General features: G+C 40.3%; 1 protein-coding gene across 1 annotated transcript in view; it reads left to right on the top strand.

Annotated features, from left to right (window-relative positions):
* The window catches only part of MRPS28 (mitochondrial ribosomal protein S28), a 77,928-nt gene that overhangs the window by 51,589 nt on the left and 9,526 nt on the right, over positions 1 to 16,813 (top strand). The gene's annotated exons all lie outside the window — the stretch shown is intronic.

Raw genomic sequence — 16,813 nt, forward strand, 5'->3', positions numbered from 1 at the left:
AGCAGTGGAAGATAACATAATGGAGTGGAAGATAACATTATTGGTGGTGAATTAATTTTACCTTTGTATATAGGGTGTTGATAAAATGCAGCATGTCACACCGATGTATTCCCTTTCATTAGAAATGTTGTGTGAATGACAGGAATTGGGCAGGAAGCAGTAATTATCAACTGGAGTTTTATGTATAATTGGACCTATAATGAGAGGTGTGAGTAGTTTGTTTACGGTGTGCTTCAGTTCTGAAACAGAAAAACACAGCCAGCAGCACAATGAAGAGTTGTCCTCATAAGTTCACTCAATTTGATACCAATGTTAAAATTTATTTGGTATTAAAACAGTGCATTGCAGGCATAATGATGGTTCCAGTAATTTCAATGTACATTTAATATAATATATACGGTTATATCCTCAGTTTTGAGGCAAGACAAAAGATGGATGGAGGAGAAGTTGTGGTTGAACCATCCCAGGCAGTGCTCAAGGCCAGGTTGGACAGGGCTTTGAGAAACCTGGTGTAGTGGAAGGTGTCCCTGCTCATGGCAGAGGGATTGGAACTAGATGATCTCTAAGGTCCCTTCCAACCCAACCATTCTGCGATTCTGTGAGCAGAGCTTGTGCAGCATTTGTTGTCAGCTGCAGAATATCAACAGAGATCGCTTTTTCCACAAGTGGTATAAGCTGCATGCAGTATTTATGTTATGCAGTGAAGTATGAACTGCTACATATGCCTGCTGAGTCAGGGAGCAGGGAAAGCAGGGCATGTTTGTCTGGTTTGTATGCATGTGTTGTGTATTCATGCGCTCCTTTCTCATGCACAAACATGCTTTTAAAGCAATCAAAGAGGAAAGATCCTCGCAGCTGTTTACAGAATCTAGCTAGCACTCAGAAGTTGAAGAGGGCTTAAGTTGCCTATGCATCCTTAATTTTCGTCTTAAATTTTTCTAAGTCTTTATGTTGTTTAATGCATAGAATGAATGGTATTTATGCAATGAACAGCTATCCCATGCTTTGAATAGTTTGTAAAGAAGATAAGAGTTCCCTGTTTCTTCGTGACATTGGTAAGATAGCATTATATTAATATGCTTCACAGTCACAAATTAATTTAATTTTTCAGGATCCTATGAGCAGAGAGGCATATTTATCCCATATTTATCCCAGTTTACAAACGCTCAGCTCAGGATCAGAGATTAAGGATGCAAGTATCTATTATAAATTCTGGGAATTACGATTACACAGCTTGAGCCATTTCATCTTCCATTTCTCCTCTGACTCTGATACCTAGCACTCTTCCTGCAGCTGTATGAACCGAGCAGCTGCCTTTGCAGTCAGTGCCAGTATTAGATACTGGCCTGTGCCTCCAGCACTTTTCCTTCAGCTGCATAGGCAGGCAGGCAGCTGCTTTTATGTATTAATACGTGGAGCTGGCATTGGTTATTAAGGCAGCTGCTCGACTGTCCTTACAGCTGGAGGAAGGGTGTTTCCTACTAGGAACAGCTCATAAGAGCGGAGAGACTTCAAAACAAGGAGGGTATGGCCTGCTTTTTCATCTCTAAGCTGTATTGCTTAGGGCTGTGAAACTGTTTGATTTCATTAGGAAGTGTAAACAATTAATGGAAGTAATTGACTACATTGAAGTTACCATTTTTTAGTTCTGCATTTTGTGGGTTTAGACTGGCGACAAAGTCACTGTGTAACTTGTTTTTTATTTTTTTTTAACCAGAAGTGGTTTTATTGCTGAATTTTAACCACTTGAGTTGAAATTCTGTACTGAATTTAAAATCATGTAACACTATCTCTTTAAGTTGTACAATTAGTGTTAGGATCTGTTCACAAAAGTTTTAACATTCTGCTGTGATTCTCATGCACACAGAGAGGTAAAATGGAAAGTAGTGCATGGCCATCCTTCCTTGTAGCGCTTGGCTGTTCAGAGTACTTCTGTGGGGTTTAAAGATTCAGATGAGTTTGAACCCTGAGCTTTTACTTCTGCCCTTATTTAGAGAAAAAGAATGAGCGCTTGCATTACGGTTTGTGCAGCTTTTGACAGATGAAAGCTCTACTCTGCTGTATTTCATCTGGTCATCAACAGCCAGCGGCAGCTTGGTTTTGGAAGGCCTTGTCCATATGAAACTTCCTTCTGTCAAATTCTCAAGTAACATAAGGCTTAGAAGAAAAGAAGAATGGGGATTAGTGAAAAGCCTGAAAGTGCTGTGTGTGACATAAAGCTATGCCATCATCAGTAAATGACATAAAGCCCACCACTAAGCTACTTCAGGCTTTGTGGACAGTGTTGAATGAAGTAGCAGAGTTCTGCAGGGAGCACCATAGTGTTTTTTGAAAGAGGAAAACAGAGAGAGAGCAAGGTGATATTTAATATTCTGTTCTGAGTGGGAAAAGCAGGGTTCAATGGCACAATACTGTGCACCTCTCGAGTCTCTAGCAAGCTTTCATATAGAGCTAGTGAAATAAAGGAGGTGTTTGAGGAGTAAATACGAAAGCGTGAGAGGATCTCAGTATTGATGGGAGCGTGTTCCTCCATGCGATTGGGAGTCCCACACACCATAAGCTGCTCTTGGAGCATAAACAAACACTTCTTGGAAGAATGTGGCGGGCTTTCCTTTGATGTTGCAGAGAGGTTTTGGAGTACGTGTAAGAAGTAGTCTTCCCCTTTTTCACACCCACCTCCTCACGCCGCATAGTTAAAATTAGTTTCTATTCTTTCCTATGGTATTTGCAGTATGCAGAGTGGAAGTGGTTTTTTTGGGGGGTATAATGAAAATCTCCTTTCCCTTCAGAAGTCTTCAGACCAAAAGTTAAGTTTGTCCTATACTATTTTTGGGTGACAGTTCAAAGAAACATTATTATTGAGCGTAATTTCTCCTTTGATATACAAATGAGGTTCTTTTGATGTGGGACGGTTGTTCCCATAGCAAAGCAACTCTTCAGTGCAGTTCATTATTAGCAAGCAATTGTTAAATGCGTACATCTGTTTATACTACGTAGGCAAAACTGATTGTGGTGCTACCAAAGCGAGCTTGCCTTGTACACTGTGTTCTATACCTCCTGTTACTCGTCATGCTGAATTCTGTCAGATTTTGAATGCTTGGAATTAAGTTATCCGTTGTAATTTTTCCTTGAGTCTGCTGTTTGTTTGTTTTACTTTTTGCATTGCAGAAATGTTTCAAGCATTTCTCAAGTTGCTGTGGGTGTTTTTAATGGAGTGTTATCCTGCCCTGCTTCTGGGCAAATCCTGGAAATTTGACAGGGGTAGCCTTCAATGGGGAGATGCCTCATGCTACTTGCTTGATAATCCACATAGACTGAGCTAAGATAGTAGGTGTTTGTATATGCGTAGAGATTTTGTAGGTGCTTCTGGTGAAGGATCTTTGAATTCATCAGCTTCTCTGGGCAATGGTCATCTTCATATGACACTGTTATTTTCAGTCTCCTTTAGTGTCTGGTTCTTCTCCTAGACCAAAGGCAGCGCTGACGGCTATTCATGTACTGCAGCCCAGTGAGAGAGAATGAGTATTCTTTGGGAAGAAACAGCAATTTCTAGACTTTTTGTTTTATTTCTCCTGGACAGAAAAAGAATGATTTGCATTTCACAGTCCCTTGATCACTGTAACAGTCACCAGTCATATGATTAGAGAATGAAGTATCATTTTTTGTGTTGGATAATAGAGAGATTGCACAGGATGATTGCTGCTAGTGCCAAGAATAACAGCTAGTAGTAACTGAGAACATCATCTTCCCCTGATGTTCTCAGGGGAAGAAGAGAAAACTGAACTGGGACTTAGAAAAGTTAGCCTCTTTTTTCTGTTTTATGATGCGCATCCTATAGCAGTAAAACCGGTGATGTTGAGTACCTTAAGTGTATACCTAAGGGACTGTGGGAGAAATTTAGCTTTCATCTTTAGCTTCACAAAGCTTATTTTTGTCACCTTAACTTTCTTATAGCTTGCTTTCACGTCATATATACCAGAATAAAAAAGTGTTAAAGGAAGTCGTGTATTTTACATTTTTTTTTGGTGTTTTAATCATTTCAACATGAAAACAATTAGTGCATGTATTTGAAACCTACTTCCAGTATAGAAAATGATTCATAGAAGGTGATGCAGTCATATCTTTTGATCTTTGCTGGAGGAAGAACAAAAAGTTGGCTTGGTTTAGACAATTAGCTTAAACAATTAGCTTAGATATTAGGTAAACAAGTTCCACTGTTAGGATGGTGAAACTCTGAGAGGGCTTACCTAGGGGCTGTTTAAACAAACCTTTCCTTCATAGAAGTTTCTTAAAAACAAGTTAGATAAATATTTGTAGGGGGTAACCTCCTTTAGTGTAAAAGGGAAGACTGGAAGTCTCCTCCCACCTTTAATTTTTCTAATTTAAGTCAAGCATTTAAAAAGTGGCTGGTCACTAAGACTTGCTTTTGAGACCCTTTAAGGCAAGTACAGTAGAAAATGCAGCTTTCCAATACAGTAGCTGCCAGTAAACACTTCCAAATTTCTGAAGTAAACATTTCTGCATGCTGCGTGTAAAACACAGTCATTTTTCCAAGGCTTTAAGTTCCCTCATAAGTGACCCATATGGATGAGAAATACCCATAAATACAATCTTAAAGTAATCTGCTCAACTTCTTTTGTAAATGACCATGAAATAATCAGGGAAGCATTTGGCTGAAATACTGATGGAACTGTTACCCGTAATTGATTCTGCCACCTCGGTTTCATTTTGTGCATTTCATTCAGTTCTCATTCCTTTCCATTTGCTTGGTAAGTGCTGGAAGGAGCTGGGGTGGTCAGTCGTACAACCTTATCTCTAGAACAGTTTACTAGCAGGCTTTGCTAAACTGTAACTTGAGTAAATAATACCTTTTCTGGCTCACCAAGAGCTTGCACTATTTAGCAAGAAATAACCTTGTGATGTGCCTTCTCAACTTCTGTCCCTCTAATTTCCTATTTATCTCACCTATGCTATTATGGAAAGTGTTTTTATTGAAGAATGAATATACTACTTACAGCTTTGCAGCTGGATTGTTTTCAAACTAGAAAATGTTAGGGAAAAGAAAAGAAAAAGTAAAACATATGACCATCCAGTATCACCATCACGTAGCAGTATTTAGTACAAGCCTAGACACATTATAGTTGAATTAAAATCTGTCATTGCTTGACTGCTTGCATGCACATGCGTAAACCAGCTGACTCCTAAAAAGGAAACTTTTTAAGAAGGTATTCAAATCAGGAAATACCTGTTGAAAATGCTGAAGAGTTATAAACTTGGGAGTTAGAGTTGTTTTCCGTCACTTACTATGACACACTCCAGCAGCTTGAGTTATAGCAGTGTCTCACTCCCATAGGTTGGAGAATGGCATCTTTAAGACTAATATACTACTACACTGAAAATCTGCATATTTTTAGTCTTTCGAGGGATGTAGTTTAGTTACCTCTGTTTCATATCAAACTGCTAACCTGTATATTACTGCACAACCTGCGCAATTACTGCACAAAGCAGTTCGCTGTGAAGCATTTATCTTGCAACATCCAACGCATGAACTAAGGATAAAACTCAGGTGTTTGAATATTAAATTATTTCATTTTATTAGTCCTCACTTTTTTATGTTTTGGCTTGGGTTTTTTTTATACTTTATCCAGATTTCTTCAGAGTAGTAGTAGTATGAGACATTTTTAGTCCAGAGTTAACCTATCCAGTTGTTATGTTTGAACATAAATTGTAGGTTGTAGTTAGAGTGGTGCTTATATTGCAATATCAAATGACACAAGTGGTATGATTTGTTCTTTTTCCATCGCAAAGATGGATGAGCATGTATTTGACATGCAGACTATGATGATGGTATTCCAGGAACATTCAGTAAATACTTCCCCAGTCTCTTCTCTAGTCCCTCCAGCAAACTTAATTTGATTTCTTAAGTAAGGCTGAAACACTGAAATCACGCCTGATGAAACTGGTAGAAAACCAGTGAAATAATTATTTTGAGCTAAATCTGTGTTCTGTATCATTACGTGACAAGAGTGCGAGGAATCAACTGTTCACATAGCAAAAGGGAACCCTTGGACTTTCCAGAGCCACTGGAAAGTGGTGAGGTTACAATAGCTGCTGCCTTACCATTACCCCAGCTCAGCGGGGTGAGCCTGCCTCCTGCTTCCCACTGCCATTCGGAAATGCTGCTGCTGTGCCTCTGGGCCACAAACATTGCTCTTGGGGCAGAGAATGCCATGTACAGGCAAATCTAAGTCCCCTGCCAGGCGTTTCCAAATCTTTTCTAACAAGCAGTAATTGCAGTGCTAGCTGAACTGCAAAACTTGCGTGGTTTCTTCCTGTTTTTTATTGCAGTCGATGAAGTAAAGCCATCATTCTTGCCTGTTTTTGCTGGTTTTCTGCGCCTTAAGTGTGGCACGATGCTAAAATCACGTTAAATCTTTTTATATATTAGATTTTATGTCTCTTTATGTAAGTTTTATTTACATATTATAAACAACATGACTTTTTATATAGTAAAACGATTCCTATGCAGAAAATGGTACTTTAAGGTTTAGTTAATTACTCCTATTTTGTCATGTAATATTACTGGCATGATTCGATTTGGTTGAATCTGTTCTGCCCGTGGACGAAAGGCTAAAAAAATTGATCACATATGGTAAAATGAAAGTTAAAGTATTTAAGCATTTCCATTTAAGACCTTTTAATTGCAGTGTGGAGTAAATAGTGACTTTTTACCTGACATAATTTTCTTTGTGCGTTAGTTGTGCACAGCCATCAGTACTGGGGTTGAATAACTTCACCTTAAGCAGCGTGCTTTCTTCTAAGTTTCTTCTAATAGTTCATTTAAGTTCGTAAGTGTGGTTAATGCTGAAATGGAACAGATGAGATGTGGCTGAGACAAGGTCTGAGAGGGTGCAAGTGCTATCTGCTTAAAGAACTTGGTAGATAGACAAATGGTGATGGTAGCAGCGCTGAGTGTCCTTCTGTCTGTGGAAGGATGTATGCTGTGTGTCCTGGTTGAAGGTTGAATTTCTACAGGTGATAAATGGCCGAGCAGGTGTTGAAGACGAGTGCTATAGCAAAATAAGCCTGTACCTGCCTCCTGGTGCTGAGCTGTGCTCTGGGCTTTGTGGGTGTTTTATCACCCACGTAATCTGAGTTTATTCCCAACTATAAGAGAAACTGAATTTAGCCTGGGTGACTGAGTTCCTGTTTTTGCCTTGTATACTCTTTATAACTAATACCGTCAGCTGCAAAAGTGTTTTACCACAGGCGCAATCCTTTAAAATGCATAAGTAAATTCTTTCAGAGTTGATAAAAAACTTTAATGGAATTGACGTATCAATAGGCAAAATCATTTGTGAGTAGTTTTTTATCTTTGCCCCGCGTGAGAAAACTTTGAGAATGATTCTTTCCACCCCAAGAGTATTACGGATTGCTTGGACTGTCAGTACTTCCCTTAAATCTTTTGTGGAGTACAATAAACCTCCCTGTCTTTTTTATAGAGTGAGTGGTAGAATTTCACCCCCCATTTAAAATGCAGATAATACATTGTTTGGAGAAGTTTGTTTGAAAAGGTAGGTTAAGCTGGAATGAGTCGTCACCTAGGCGCTCTCTGTGTGTGTGCATGTATCAGGAACTTGATACTGTGGGAAAGCTGCGAGGCACCTTCTAAGGTGATGGAAAAGAAATACTGTACTACAATTAGTTTTACTCACAAATGAGAATAGGATTTTGTTATCGTGATTAATTGCTTCTTGCCCTACATCACCAGAAGGAAAGCAATAGCAGGAGCTAAAATTCTTGAACGATAGGAAGAAAGAAAAGACTTAACAAGTGAAAGGTACGGAAGCAGCCTTGAGGTCTCTCTTACTTCTGCTAACAAATATAACCACAGGCTTTGGCTTCTGAGATAGATGGAAGTGATAAGCAGGTCCCTTTTCAATGACCAAGCTTATTTGAACATTGATTGGGACAAAACTGTTCTTTTTTTTATTAGTATTGCTGAATCTTTAATACAGAGTTGGCATTTAAACCAGCATCTATCTTTACTACGGACTAGTTTCTAACATTTTGGGTGCCCATTTGATTCCAGGCTTATAAACTGAGTTTTCCATTGGCTTTCATTTGCTTTAATGAAATAATACACTGGCAAAGCCTGTTGTATTTTATCCTATTCTCTATCTAACTAGTTCCTCTTGGTCTCAGCCAGCAGTGGACAAAGGGGTGGAGGGGTCCCAAATAATTTTCATGTCCTTGTTTTCTGCTGTGAGCAGTAGCAGGCAGGGTCCATGCAGGTATTGTCCTGAGCTGCTTGCACTGGCTATCTCCCTTGTGCAGCTGCATTTGGAGCTGGGTCAGGGAGCTGGTGCAGAAGAAAACTGCTTATTCTTTTTTTATTTTATTCTTCAAATGGATTCCTGGTCAAGTTCACAGCCAGAGAGATTGTCCTGTCACAAGGACAGCATCAGGAGTGGGCAGGCAGGGCTGAAGAAGGCTCAGGCTGCCCTTTAAACAGCTCAGGTTCGTACTGGGTGAGCATGACCCAGCCTCATAGACTCCCACATTGCTGATTCATTTGCAGCTCTTATTTTTGTTCCGCCCTGCATGTGTGTAACCTTCTCCTTCAGCTCTTTTGAGATAATTCACCATAGCAAAGCCAGTGCATGCAAAGCCTCTACCACGGCTCTCTACAACGGAGTTCCTCAGAGTTTGAGGGTGGTAGGTTAAGCAGGCGAGGTTTTCAAGGAGGCTTGGGAAAAGAAAAAGAGAGTAAAAGGTTCAAAATGGAAACCAAAAGAGTATGTGACCTGGAGAACTGTATGGAAGGGTGATGGGTGGATGTGCTGGGCTTCTTTGTAAATATTTCCCAAACCACTTGGTTTCGTTCATGTGTGCCACACGAACTCAGAGTCTGAATAATTCACTGGCAGGATGTATTTAGTTTACTATTCCTGAACAGCTTCAAAACCTACTAAAATACAAAACTCATTCTTACCTGTCAGAACACAAGGTGAACAAAACAAACATCTGATTACAATTTGCTGTAGAATGGTTTCCTGTGTTTGTAAAAGGGCAAAGTGCATTTTATAACTATTTGAAATCTTTGGAGTCTTAAAATATCTTTTCTGTGTTTCTAAGAATATAGACATAAATGTTCAGCAGAGTTATTTTGCATATAAAAGAAAAATAGGGAGGCGGCTTGAAGTCTGTTCCTATGATTTTTCAGATAAAGGGGGAAACCTTTCAGAGCCACAGTGCAACTAAATTCTGACTGAACACGTGAAGACCCTTGCAGAATTAATGCACACAGAGGAGATGGGGACTTTTATTTTCTTCAATATTGAGCAGTAGGGCTTGAAGATCAGGACTTGGAGGCACTACAAAGGAACTGCAGTGATGAATTAAGGAGATTGTGATACAGAGTTTGAGTATTTTTTGCATATTATCAAGAGTTGAGTGTAGAATGTTCAGCAGGGGTAGGTAACAGAGAGAAAATGAGACAGGATATTAACAGCTTCCCTTTTTCACTCCAGTAATACAGGATATAGGCCAAGGAGCTTGGTGTTCTAGCAGTTGATGCAAGCATTAGCTAGGAGCAAATGTTCTCACTGAATGCCTGCATCCCGTGATACCAGCTAGAGAAATTTGTGGTGACATTTTAAAAATCAAATAAATGCTGATGAGGAGAAGAGGGGTACCAAAGGAAGTTGCATGGGGAGTTTCAGTTTAACTGCTGCAAGTTTGGCAGAGAATGTGAAAAGTAGAGTAGAAATGTGTTATGTTCATAAAGACTAATTACTGCTCTGAAAGTAGTCCAGCAAATGAGGGATATTGCCTCCTTAGCTTATTCTATCTGTTCTCCATTATTTGGGTTCAGCAGCCACTTGTGCAGCCGTATTGTACAGCTGTATGTCGTCCCACAGAGATCAGTAGGCTTATCCATGTCAATGACATGGACCAGAACTGTTGGAGAATGCAAGCAGATATTTCAGGATTTGCTGTCTCTGTACACGTTTGCACAGTGCCTAGCACAGTCACACTCTGAAACTGGGTTGAGGATTTGGCAATAACAATGAGGGAAACGGAAAATTCTCTAAATATCATATGCGCTTCTTACATTTGACTGACATCACCATTTTAATCAGGTTTTCATGAGCATTCACATCAACTAGTTTCACTGAAAATGGCAAAATGAGAATTAAAGTATATTGTCTGTACATACCCAGATATTGTATTAAGCAATTATTTTTATTTTCTGGTAATTTTTATTCATGCATAGAACAGGTGAAACATTTTTCACACAGTACTAAGCTCAAGTAAATGCTCCAACTTCAAGTATTTAGTTGTGTTTTATCTAATTGAGTCCTCATTTGGATTTCATGCTTTGCAGTCACCTCTTTTCCAAGGTGTTTGGGGTGGAGATATGCAGTTTATTCCATTCGCCAGGATCCCACGGCTATCATGGGATGCACTGTGAAGTACATCCAAGTGGTTCTGTGCAGGAGATATTGGCACCCACTAACCTCAATGTCCTTCAGGTGTGGGCTGGTTTCTTGCAGTGCTGTGTCATGGTTCTTGGTATCCTGAGTTCCAGCAGGATATACGAGCTAAAGGGCAACATTGAACTAGAGCTGACTCTTCCCACGCAGGTGGCTTTAGACCTGGGTCAGTAAGGCCTTCTGGAAGGTGGAGCCCAGTGCAGAAATGTGTAATCGGTCTTGATTTGGCAGGCTCAGGGCTAAACAGGAGCTAAAAAATTTTCTTTGTCCTTAGCAGACAGTCTGACAAGCCGCTTTCACGGTGGCACTCAGAGCTCCTGATGTTCTGAGTCTAGTGTATCAGATCTAGTACCACAGAGCAGCAGTTTGGATCTGCATGGTTTGGTAGTCAAGGTCTGCTCAGTAAAGGTGTTTAGCCTACTTCCACACACAGGGAGCCCTGCTGCAGGCATGAGCTCTGCATGCCTGAGTTCAGCCCTCTCTGCATTGAGTCTCCTCAGCTGGGAGTGCTGGATCGAGCTCTCCAAATCCAGAGTAAAATGCCAGGGACACCTCTCCCAGGTGACAGAGCTGTTTTGTTCCCTGTGGACAGGAGTTGTAGGAGTTCATGTAACTCAGTTTCCTCTCTAGAGAAGGCACACCAAGATAACACTGCATACTGTGAGCAGGAAATGTTATATTCTTTGTCTGACGTGCAACAGGTATGTCAAAACCTCCCTGTTTTGCTCAAGGTTGTTCCCAGCAAGGTGAACGTTTGAGAAGCTGATTGAAAGGCTGAGCTCCATTGTAGATTTACATCTCCTGGCTCCATTTTCCCCAAAGGGAAGGGGATGTAATTTCAGACCCTTGGTTAAAGAGTTACAAATATTTGGGGAAACAGATAAGTTGCTGCTAATTGATTCCCTGGGCCACTTGTTCCCAGTTTTGGAAGTACTGCTGGCATTAAAGGTGAGGCATGAAGCAGCCCGAGTTAATGGTCTCTGCCAGATGAGTAGGTTGCACCACACAGGTTGGAAAGGAGCAGCTGGAGAATGGGCAGGAAGAAAAGGAGAATTTGGCGTTAGTAAGCATAGTTCCAGAAAAACACTTACAGTTTCTTCTGATTTCTGAATATGTTCAGGAACCTGAACATATTTAAGTATCGCTGGGTCAGGATAGTCCCACCGCCAGAAAGTACTTCTCCACATCATTTTTTCATCCATCAGTAAAGAATTGTTGAATTATTTAAATAGCTGGTTAAGTAGGTCTTACAAAAACAAAATATAAATGCTCATCAATAAGTGATGGTCTTCACCCTCTGTAGAGGGTTTTTCTATAATCACTTGCTTCCATTAGGCTGGTTTTTATTGTTTTGATTTCATGGTACTGCAAGTTCCTAGTTCACATTCTCTTTTTCTGCTCTTCAAGTGATTGCTCTTCAAGTGATTCAGAAAGGCAGCAGTATTTGTGCTGCTTTTTGTCTGGTTTTTTTTATTTCTCCTCTTTAAACTTCGCTTTGCTCATAATCAAAGCCCATGAATGCATCCATCTTGTAGGAGACATTTTACTATCTGTAGTTCGGCATTTAATGAATAAGATCTGCATTACAGTCATCATAACTTGTCCTAAGTAGACCCAAAATCCTCAGATTGTTTTATGAAAAGTAGATATATGTGTTTAACACCTAAAGAAATCCTTTCTGGTTAAAAAATCCAGGCTAAAGCTAGATACGTGGGAGAAACTTAACCCTTCTCACTGGGCTTGGAGAAGTAGTTGATAACTGCGGCAGCTCTTTGACTTCCTTGTTCACATTAAAAAATAAATTAAAGGAAGGAGGAAGGGAATGAAAGAGCATTTCCTTACCAGGCAGTCACACAAGCTATTGTCTGTGAGCTCCCTACCCCCATGTCTTTCACCCAGGCATACACACACGCACACAAAAAGCCAGTTTTGTGTCCTTCTGAGCACACAGATGTTCCTCTTGGCATCTCTACAGTGTGGATAGGTTTTTTTGCAGGCGCAGAATGTGAGGCTTCTTTGTTGAAGACAAAGTGTTGCCTGTGGTGGGAACTGCTGCAGTGATGGGAAAGTATCGTAATGTATTGTTGGATTACTGTGTTTTTTTCCCCAGTAGAGACAGTACATTAAAGTAGCTTTGCGGGCAGTAAATTGTTTGAGCCAAGCCTGGCTAATACTCTCTCCTTGGCAAGCAGTTGTACAAGGTGTGGTTGGCATAGTTTGGACAATCACGGGGTTTGTCCTGGCCATGTGCAGTGGTTCTGCTGCGTTGAGTAGAAGTCTGACCAGCCATGTTTGGTGAGCTAACAGGAGTGGTCTAATTGTGAAAATAGAGCTCTTTATTTTTCAGTTGTATAAATATCTGACACGTGCCTTCTTCTAAATCATTTTTAGGACGTTGGTTCTGGGTTTTCTATATAATGGTGTTAAGAAAACAGCTTAAAAGTAGAAGCTAATAGCATTAGATGTTTGCCTGAGCTTTCATACAGAAAAGCATGTAGCCCTTTCAAATTGTTTCTTGTGCTGCAGCCTGCCAGAAGACATGGTGCTTCTTTGGGCACAGTTGATGACGTTGCCAACCTGAAGCTCAGTCCAGCTCTTCTGTTCTTGACGGTACCAAGCAAGAGAAACACAGACCTGTCATTTGGGGTCTTGATTAAGTTCTTTTTGTCCATATCATGTTATTTTTTATCTCCGTTCCTGAAATATGCACAGATTTTGTCATGACTTTAACTCTTTCAGTTGGCAGTTGTGTACCCCCATAATAAATATGTTCTGGTGTGAAAGATCTGCCTGTGTAGATCTAATTGAAAGATTGTGCAGTTTAAGATTGAGAAAATGAGGTATGGCTCAAGAAAGAGCTTATAGATGAAAAATCTCTTGAAGAAGCTGCTTCTAGGGAGAATTTGAAGGTGAGACTATAGAGGAGAAAGTTACCATTATTTTGTTTGTCAGTTTGTTCCTCTACTGACAGAAGCTTTATTCCTTCCTTTTTTTTCCCCAGATATTTTTATTTATCTCTACTTCCCTCACTGTGGAGAAAGATTGATGAAAGTGATGATTTAATTTTCTGTAGAGTTTCAATCTTTCCACATGTAGGGGAAAAAAAAAAAGAACCACAGCCTTGCAACCTTGTTTGGTATGTTTTCTCAGTCCATGTTTGTGTATTGCGTTTAATGAGAACATATCAGTGTTTCTCTATTGACCAGAAGACAATAAAATGGTTATAAAAGGAGGCACAAACCAAGCAAGTAGATCAGGAAGATGGTTATTCTTCTTGTATGTCATCACAGCAGTTGTTGCTAGTTCATTCCCAGGTGTACTCCACATACTGGATGCAGTTCTGCTGTTATGAATACACCTGCTTTCTGCTGTTCTTAAATAAGCTTTTTTCATCACCGAGGCCTATTTGTTGTGTGTCTCTCCAATTTCCCTGAATTGCTTAGATTGTCCTTACTCAAGCTTTTCCCTTTTTTTTCACTCCATCTTTAAAAACTACAGGCATGCTCCTGTTTCCATGTCAGTATCTCCTGAACAGAATTCCCTTTGGAAACCCTTCCTACCCTTCTGCTACATTGGTTTCAGGATCCCAGGACATGTTCTGCTGCTGTACCCAGCAGCACAGGTTCTTTCCTGGCTTTACCTGGAGGTCCCTCCTGGTCTACTTCCAACTTGCGATTGCCATTTTTGCGTGCATATCTCTTTTGATATAAACTGTACATTTTTTCTTTATTGCCTCCAAAATGAAATTTTCTGACATTCCTTCTAAATTCCTTTTGATAGTTGTATTCAGTGATAGTCTACGTTTCTTTAACCTCAGTATTACAGCATTAGGTTAACCTTTGTCATTTCTAATATCTTTATAGTGTCTGGTAATACCTTGTTTCGTGCTATTTTGTATGCTTTTCCCCACCCTTTAGTATTTCTAAAAGCTGCCCTGACCAGTCTGAGCTCATCCCTGGCGGTGTTCAAGGCCAGGTTGGACAGAGCCTTGGGTGACATGGTTTAGTGCAAGGCATCCCTGCCCATGGCAGGCGGGTTGGAACTAGATGATCTTAAGGTCCTTTCCAACCCTAACTATTCTATGATTCCGTGACATCATTGGTGCAATAGGTGAGTGGCTTGCTAGGTGAGCTGTCTCATTGTTGGCTCTTTACCTAGACCCACTGTGTTATTCATGGATATTCTCTATATGTTTTCCTCTTGTGTTTCATGAAACACATTTTTTTTTTAAATCTGAAATGCACTTTTTGCACAACTACCCCTCTCCAGTCTTCAGTTAAGATCGCTTAATATTAATTATTTTCAGCAGAAAGTGTAACCATCAAACACTGGGTTTACTCAGACAGGTGCATGGCATCCTGCAGAGAAGTGAGCCTTCCCCATGCTTCTGTGAAGCTTCCTTGCCAGTTCTTGAAAATCAAACTGACAACGTCAAACCAGTTGTCTTTTTAAGGCACCACTCCCCAATAAGATTTTCATGTTGCCTCTGAATAGGCTTTTATTAACTGTGAAAGCCATTTGAATGAATAATGCAAGTGTTAGCTGACAAAGAAATGTTCCTGACCAAATCTGAGAATGTTCCTTTTACATGACCTCTTTTTTCATCAAAAAGTCCGTTCAGTATTGGTCTGTATTGTTCATTCATAATATAAGTAGCTGAGATTGTTCTTGGGACGCTCAAATTAAATGGACACTAACAAGGAATTGAAACTTAGCAAAGTATTACTTGACATATCTTAAAATGTTGGATAATGTTCTCTGGTATTTAAAAATCATTTAAATTTTAATGTATGTTCTAGATTTGCACACTCAGTGATGCTTCAGGGTGATTTGAGTGCACTAGAAATAGGTTTGTAATCTGCTGTTACAGTGGTACTTTTTCCCTGCAAGGTTCCATTTATCCTCTTTTAGCTTTGTAAGGCCATAGTGTTGATACTGTCAGATATTTTTAGCTAAGATCTTTGTTTACTTCTTCACTGTCTTGCAGTTGTCTGAGCAACCTGCATATGCTGCATCTTCTAGACCAACTGCTACTTAAATGTATTTTGCCATGGGTGAGCAGTAAGAGTGAGCAAGCCAGTGGGCAGATGTTACAGGCAGAGCTTTTGCGTAGGCACCAACAGCCAAGAGGAGAATTGGGGAAAAACATGAAGAGAGGTTCAGGGAAGAAACTGTTATTTTTTAGCAGTCCTTTGGGAAGGAGCAGTCCTCCCTCAGCTTTAGTGGATTGATAAAGGAGAACTCCAGCTCCTCTTGTCTTAGAGCCCCATCCAGTTATTCCTCCTCTTCACTGAAGCCCACTCTCACTAACCCAGTATTCTCCACAGACTTCACCCACATTCTCCAAAGCTGCATTTCTCACCCTGCATCTCCTCCAGACCCCGCTCTCCTCCTCTCAGTCTTTCTCTGAGACTCCAGACCATTAGTGCCCAGCCTTCCCCCATCTTTAGCACCTTTGCCATCTCTCCTGTTGGATTCACATGCAACTGAGAATTCAGGCATCTGCTTCAGCTGTTCAGCAACTCCATTTTCTGTCTGTCTGTATATGCCAGCCCTTACATTAACATGGTTACCAGCACTCTCTGCCACTAGAATAGCTGTTTTAGCCACCCTACCCATCTTCTGCATCCAGCTCTCCTAAGGGAAGAATAAATCAAGCTTAATGTGTCGATGTAGTTTAAAGGCAAAGAAAGGACATGAACAGTACTCACCATCAGCGCAGATGGGAACTTCAGAGCAGGATTAGAAGATGTGTCTGCAAAAACCTGCTGACAGTGTGTGACTTCTCCTGGTTTGCTGAAGTTTTTCCTGTGTGACAGCTTCTCCAAGCTGTACAAAGCTTGAGGGTTGAGCGCTAAGGCTGGGCAGGTTTTTAAATTCATTGTCATTGTTCTCATAGCTAGTGTCCTTACCCAGACAGTAAGGGGCAGAAACGGTCTGATTTGAATTTTGGTGATAACCGTGTCTGTATTATCAAAACCTACTATTTTTAATCATATATATATTTACATAAAATCCTTTATTATATATGAGCTCTGCCAGGATGGCTGTTGCAGTGGGACTGGAATCGGATAAGTGAGAAAACTGAGAAGCACCACAAGAAAAAGAAGACAACTGAACTTAGTTGGTACTGGTGAAAGAAAAAACTGTGATGGGGTAAGAAACTGAAAGGAAAATGAGGTTGGCTGGGACGAGGATCGGTGAGGATGCAGTAAGTAAGAGAGGGTGAGAAAAAATGTCTAACTGGTTATCCTGAGATAGAAAAAGAAAACTGCAAACAACCTGGTCAGAGATCCGAGGCAGCCAGAGAGATC

This window comes from Strigops habroptila, chromosome 1 (assembly GCF_004027225.2).
Source record: "Strigops habroptila isolate Jane chromosome 1, bStrHab1.2.pri, whole genome shotgun sequence".
NCBI lineage: Eukaryota > Metazoa > Chordata > Aves > Psittaciformes > Psittacidae > Strigops > Strigops habroptila.